The following is a 5,913-nucleotide window of genomic DNA, read 5'->3' on the forward strand; positions in this document are numbered from 1 at the left end:
GCATACTCCAGGATTGGCCTAACATATGTGGTATACAAAGTTCTGAATGATTCTTTACACAAGTTTCTGAATGCCGTTCTTATGTTGGCCAGCCTGGCATATGCCGCTGATGTTATCCTCTTGATATGGGCTGCAGGAGACAGGTCTGGCGTGATATCAACCCCCAAGTCTTTTTCTTTCTCTGACTCTTGAAGTATTTCATCTCCCAGATGGTACCTTGTATCTGGCCTCCTGCTCCCTATACCTATCTTCATTACATTTGCTTGGGCTAAACTCTAACAACCATTTATTTGACCATTCCTTCAGCTTGTCTAGGTCTTCTTGAAGCCTCAATCAGTCTCCTCTGTCTTAATCCTTCTCATAATTTTGGCATCGTCCGCAAACATTGAGAGAAATGAATCTATACCCTCCGGGAGATCATTTACATATATCAAAAATAAGACAGGACCGAGTACAGAGCCCTGTGGGACTCCACTGGTGACTTCACGCCAATCTGAGGTCTCACCCCTCACTGTAACTCTCTGCTTCCTACTGCTCAGGTACTCCCTTATCCACTGGAGCACCTTACCAGCTACACCTGCCTGCCTCTCCAGCTTATGTACCAGCCTCTTATGCGGTACTGTGTCAAAGGCTTTCCGATAGTCCAAGAAAATGCAGTCCGCCCAGCCCTCTCTTTCTTGCTTAATCTCTGTCACCTGGTCGTAGAATTCTATTAAGCCAGTCAGGCAAGATTGACCCTCCCTGAATCCATGTTGGCGATTTGTCACGAAGTCCCTTCTCTCCAGATGTGCTACCAGGTTTTTTCTCACGATCTTATCCATCACCTTGCATAGTATACAAGTCAAAAATACTGGCCTGTAGTTCAATGCCTCTTGCCTGTCGCCCTTTTTGTATATTGGGGCCACATTCGCCGTCTTCCATATTTCTGGTAGGTCTCCCGTCTCCAGTGACTTACTATACACTATGGAGAGTGCCAAGCAAAGTGCCTCTGCACACTCTTTCAGTACCCATGGCGAGATCTCGTCTGGACCAACAGCCTTTCTAACATCCAGATCCAGCAGGTGTCTCTTGACCTCCTCTCTCGTAATTTCGAACCCTTCCAAGGCCGCCTGGTTTACGTCCCTTTCTCCTAGCACAGTGACCTCACCTTGTTCTGTTGTGAAGACCTCCTGGAACCTCTTGTTGAGTTCTTCACACACTTCTTTGTCATTCTCTGTATACCTGTCCTCGCCTGTTCTAAGTTTCACTACCTGTTCTTTCACTGTTTTTTTCCTTCTGATGTGACTGTGGAATAGCTTTGGTTCGGTCTTGGCTTTGTTTGCTATATCATTTTCATAACTTTTCTCTGCTTCTCTTCTCACCCTGACATACTCATTCCTGGTTCTCTGGTATCTCTCTCTGTTTACTGGTGTTCTGTTATTCCTAAAGTTCCTCCACGCCCTTTTGTTCAGTTTCTTTGCTTCCATACATGCCTTATTATACCATGGATTCTTCTTTTGCTTCTCTGATTTTTTCCTTTTGGGCCGGGATGTATCTGCTTACTGCCTCCTGACACTTTTGGGTGACATAGTCCATCATATCTTGTACAGACTTAGCTCTGAGGTCTGTGTCCCAAGGTATTTCCCTTAGGAAGCTTCTCATCTCATAATTTCCCTTTCCATATGCCAGCCTTTTGTTTCCTAGTTCTTTTGGGGGGGAGATAATTCCTAGCTCTACCAGGTACTCCAAAGTTCAATACACTGTGATCACTCATTCCCAAGGGTGCTTCCATCTTGACTTCCCTTATATCCCACTCATTTAGGGTAAATATCAAACCAAGCATTGCTGGTTCATCTTCTCTCATTCTTGTTGGTTCCTTGATGTGCTGGCTTAGAAAGTTTCTTGTTGCCACGTCCAGCAGCTTAGGTCTCCACGTTTCTGGTCCTCCATGTGGGTCTCTGTTCTCCCAATCTATCTTCCCATGGTTGAAGTCTCATGATTAGTAGTCCAAATCCATTTCTGCTAGCAACAGAAGCTGCTCTCTCTGTTATGTTAATGGTGGCCATGTTGTTTTTATCATTGTTCCTGTCTGGGTCTTCTGTCATTTGGTGGTGGATTATATATGACTACGACTATAATTTTTTGCCCTCCAGTTGTTATTGTACCTGTTATGTAGTCACTGAAATCTTCACATCCCTGAACAACCATCTCCTCAAAATCCCAGCCTTTTCTTACCAACAGGGCTTCACCACCCCCACCTCTTTCTTCTCTCTCTTTCCTCATAACATAATAGTCCTGTGGGAACACTGCATTTGTTATGGTTTCCGTTAGCTTTGTTTCTGTGAGAGCTATTATGTCTGGGTTTTCCTCTGGTACCCATTCTCCAAGTTCATTTGCTTTATTTGTAATTCCATCTATGTTCTCCCATAGTGGTTGAGTAACTGTGAGAGACAGGATCTTCCCGCTCTAAATCCATGTTGTCCAGGGTTGAGAAGTCCATTATTTTCCATAAAACTAGAAATTTGATTCCTAATCACTCTTTCAAAAACTTTTATTATGTGACGTGTTAGTGCAACTGGTCTATAGTTTTTTGCCAAGGCTTTACTCCCCCCCCTTGTGCAGCGGAGCTGTACCTGCTGATTAAGTGCTGCTGGTTGTTACGAATCTCACTAGGATTCTAACATTACTCTTGATTCTTATTACTTTATTATCTTGTTCTATAATTAATTAATATAGCATCCTGTTATATGATATAAGATTTTGTATGTTATATATTATAGCATGCTGAAGTGTGCCTGAGTTGCATTATATTGTATGAGGCTTTTGTGTTAGATTTCTCATGTAGTTTCTCCGTGTGGACGGTTGACCATATTTGGATATGGCCAGTGTGGGAACATTGTTGTCAATCGAGTGTTTATAGTTTTACCTTGATTAATTCCCATATTTTGGTTGCCGTTATTTTGTATGGAATGTTGTACCAGTGTTTACTACTCTTTAGATTAATAATGTTTTGAATATTAGTACTACATTTTGTTATTAGAATTTCCACAATGTTTATGTGGATGTTTATTTGATTTTTTGGTAGACGCTTGGCCTGCGGACCAAAGCGTGTGCAGAAGCGTGGCGGCTGTTGTCGAGAGGAGTCGTGTTTTAAGTCATTGGTCACTGTTATTTTAGCCCAAATGTTAATTATCTGGTTAGATGGTTGTATATCTCTTTTATTAATCCATGTTCTGGTGATATTGCTCGTCTCAATAATTAATGTTATTCTATGATTTTGCATGCTGAAGAATATTTCTGGCTATTATTTATACATTTAATTGTTGTTATGTTTGTCCCCCTTAGCATGAATATATTGTTCTCCATTTTATGCAGTGATGTATCTATACCCCTAGACATTTGTTGCAAGGCCGATTTATTATCATTTCTTTACACTGCGGGGAGAAGAACCTATTTAGTCTCAAGGGTGGTAACTCTGGTATCTCCCTTGTATCCAGGCTTTCTCCATATTATGCTGAGCGCTCTTGCTACTGGTACTTTATATTTCTTAATGAATATTGAATTCCATGAGTCCGGCCCAGGAGATGAGTGCAAGTCTTCCGAGTTCGCGTTAATATCTGTTATGTTATCTGCAGCTTGAATGTCATTCATAAAGGAAACTGTCTGGATCATCAACTTCATGTTGTTTATTGGTGTGCTAAACATAGCCTCATACTGGCTTCTTAGAATTTCACTAATTTCTTTGCTGTCAACTCTATGTACGTACCTTCAGTTGTAATTAAAGGTCCAATACTGGTCGAGGTTTTAGACTGATTTTGCATACGTGAAAAAATATTTCGGATTTTTCTTTATCTACTTTCTACTTCACCTACTTTCCTCGTGTGGTCTACTACTAAGGATTTCCTTTTTTTTTGGGGGGGGGGAGTAAAGAGGAGGAGGAGGAGGATTTAGATTCAGCTACTCTGAACAAAACGTTCCAAGTAGCACGGGCTATGGTGAGCCCGTAGTGGATTCACTTACCAGGTACACACCACCACCTGGCACAAGAGCAGAGCTGTAACTGTCCTACCTTACCTTGCGGGTACCTTACGATGATTTTCGGGGCTCAACGTCCCCACGGCCCGGTCCTTGACCAGGCCTCCTGCTTGTTGGACTGATCAACCAAGCTGTTGGACGCGGCTGCTCGCAGCCTGACGTATGAGTCAGCCTGGTTGATCAGGTATCCTTTGGAGGTGTTTATCAAGTTCTCTCTTGAACACTGTGAGGGGTCTGCCAGTTATGTCCCTTATGTATAGTGGAAGCGTGTTGAACAGTCTCGGGCCTCTGACGTTGATAGTTCTCTCTCAGAGTACCTGTTGCACCTCTGCTCTTCAACGGGGGTATTCTGCACATCCTGCCATGTCTTCTGGTCTCATGTGAGGTTATTTCTGTGTGCAGGTTTGGGACCAGCCCCTCTACTATTTTCTACGTTTAAATTATGATGTATCTGCCGCTTGCGCTCAAGTTCTTAGCTGCTGCTTCATATTTTATATTATATTATTATTATTATTATTATATATATATATATATATATATTATATATATATATATATAATATATATATATATAATATATATATATATATATATATATATAAAATCCGTAATGGATATATATTATACCTATGGCCCACATCTCTGTTTCCCTTTTTGTTAAATATTGGCCCATCTTAAATATTAAATAATAAATAAATAAATAAATAAAATATAGTAAAACATCTGCTAGTTTTCAGTTGATTGGTACGTTGCTAAGTATTGTTAATGGATATTTGGAATTTTTATAATTTTTCTGGTAGGTAGCTCATCTGTCCCAGGTTTGTATATAATTAGTTTCTCCAAGTATTGTAATGTACTGACTCTTAATATCGCTACTTTTGTCTTTACTGAACCCCTGAGCAAATATTTTGCTGGAGTTATGTTTGTATAATTTTGACCGTAACAATTAACTACAAGATGCTTTAAGCATTAATGCCTTTAAAATTCCAATATTAAATCTGATTTATTCAGGAACAACAGATGATATTTTGATCCATAGTAGCTATATGTACTATCAGTTATAGAGGATGAGTTGGGTTAAAGGTGTCACTGTTAGGTTGGCAGGTATATAAAAGTTTGTGGTCTGTTATAGCTGACCTTCAGACCTTGACCCTGACGTAGGCTAACTGCTGGCTGGCTTGGACTCATTCTCAGAAAGCAAATACAATGTCCAAGCAAGAAGGCCACGCGAATAATACCATGGAGAAAGAAAGTGTAAGAGGCCGTTGATGGGTGCTAGTGATAGCACCACCAGTAGAGGAGACGCAGTGACACACACACAAGCCCAGACTGTCACCCGCACATCCGCCAGAGGAACCATTACCTGTAACTTCCGGTAATAGTTGTAGTGAGCCGTCAAGGTCACCACCACCACGGCTCAAAACTCCCCTCCTCTTTTATATATAACTATATTACCTATCACTGGCTACACAGCAGCCAGGTCTAGCGCTTTATGCCCCCGCATACTAACCACCTCCTACCTCTTGCCTTATAATTTAATAATTTTTATGTTCGAATTCTTTGCCGAATCTGGCTTTAAAGTTGTAGATGGCGGTGGCTTCCACAACTTCTTTCAGTGCACTCCATTTGTTAAACCCCCGTTCATGCACAAGTATTTCCTTACACTTCTTCCACTTGTTTGAGTTTCCAGCTTCCACCTTTGAACTCTTGTGCTATTTTCTCACTTTAAAGAGGTTGTCCTTGACCAGCTTGTCTATTCCCTTCAGTATTTGTAATCATATCACACATGTTGATATTTCTTCCCCGTAGGTTGTGAGCTCCAGTTCTGTTACTCTATCCTCGCACCTTTACTCTCTCGGCTCTGGCACTAATCCTGTGGAAAAATCTCAATACTGTTTCA

Source organism: Procambarus clarkii, chromosome 23, assembly GCF_040958095.1.
Source record: "Procambarus clarkii isolate CNS0578487 chromosome 23, FALCON_Pclarkii_2.0, whole genome shotgun sequence".
NCBI classification, from domain to species: domain Eukaryota; kingdom Metazoa; phylum Arthropoda; class Malacostraca; order Decapoda; family Cambaridae; genus Procambarus; species Procambarus clarkii.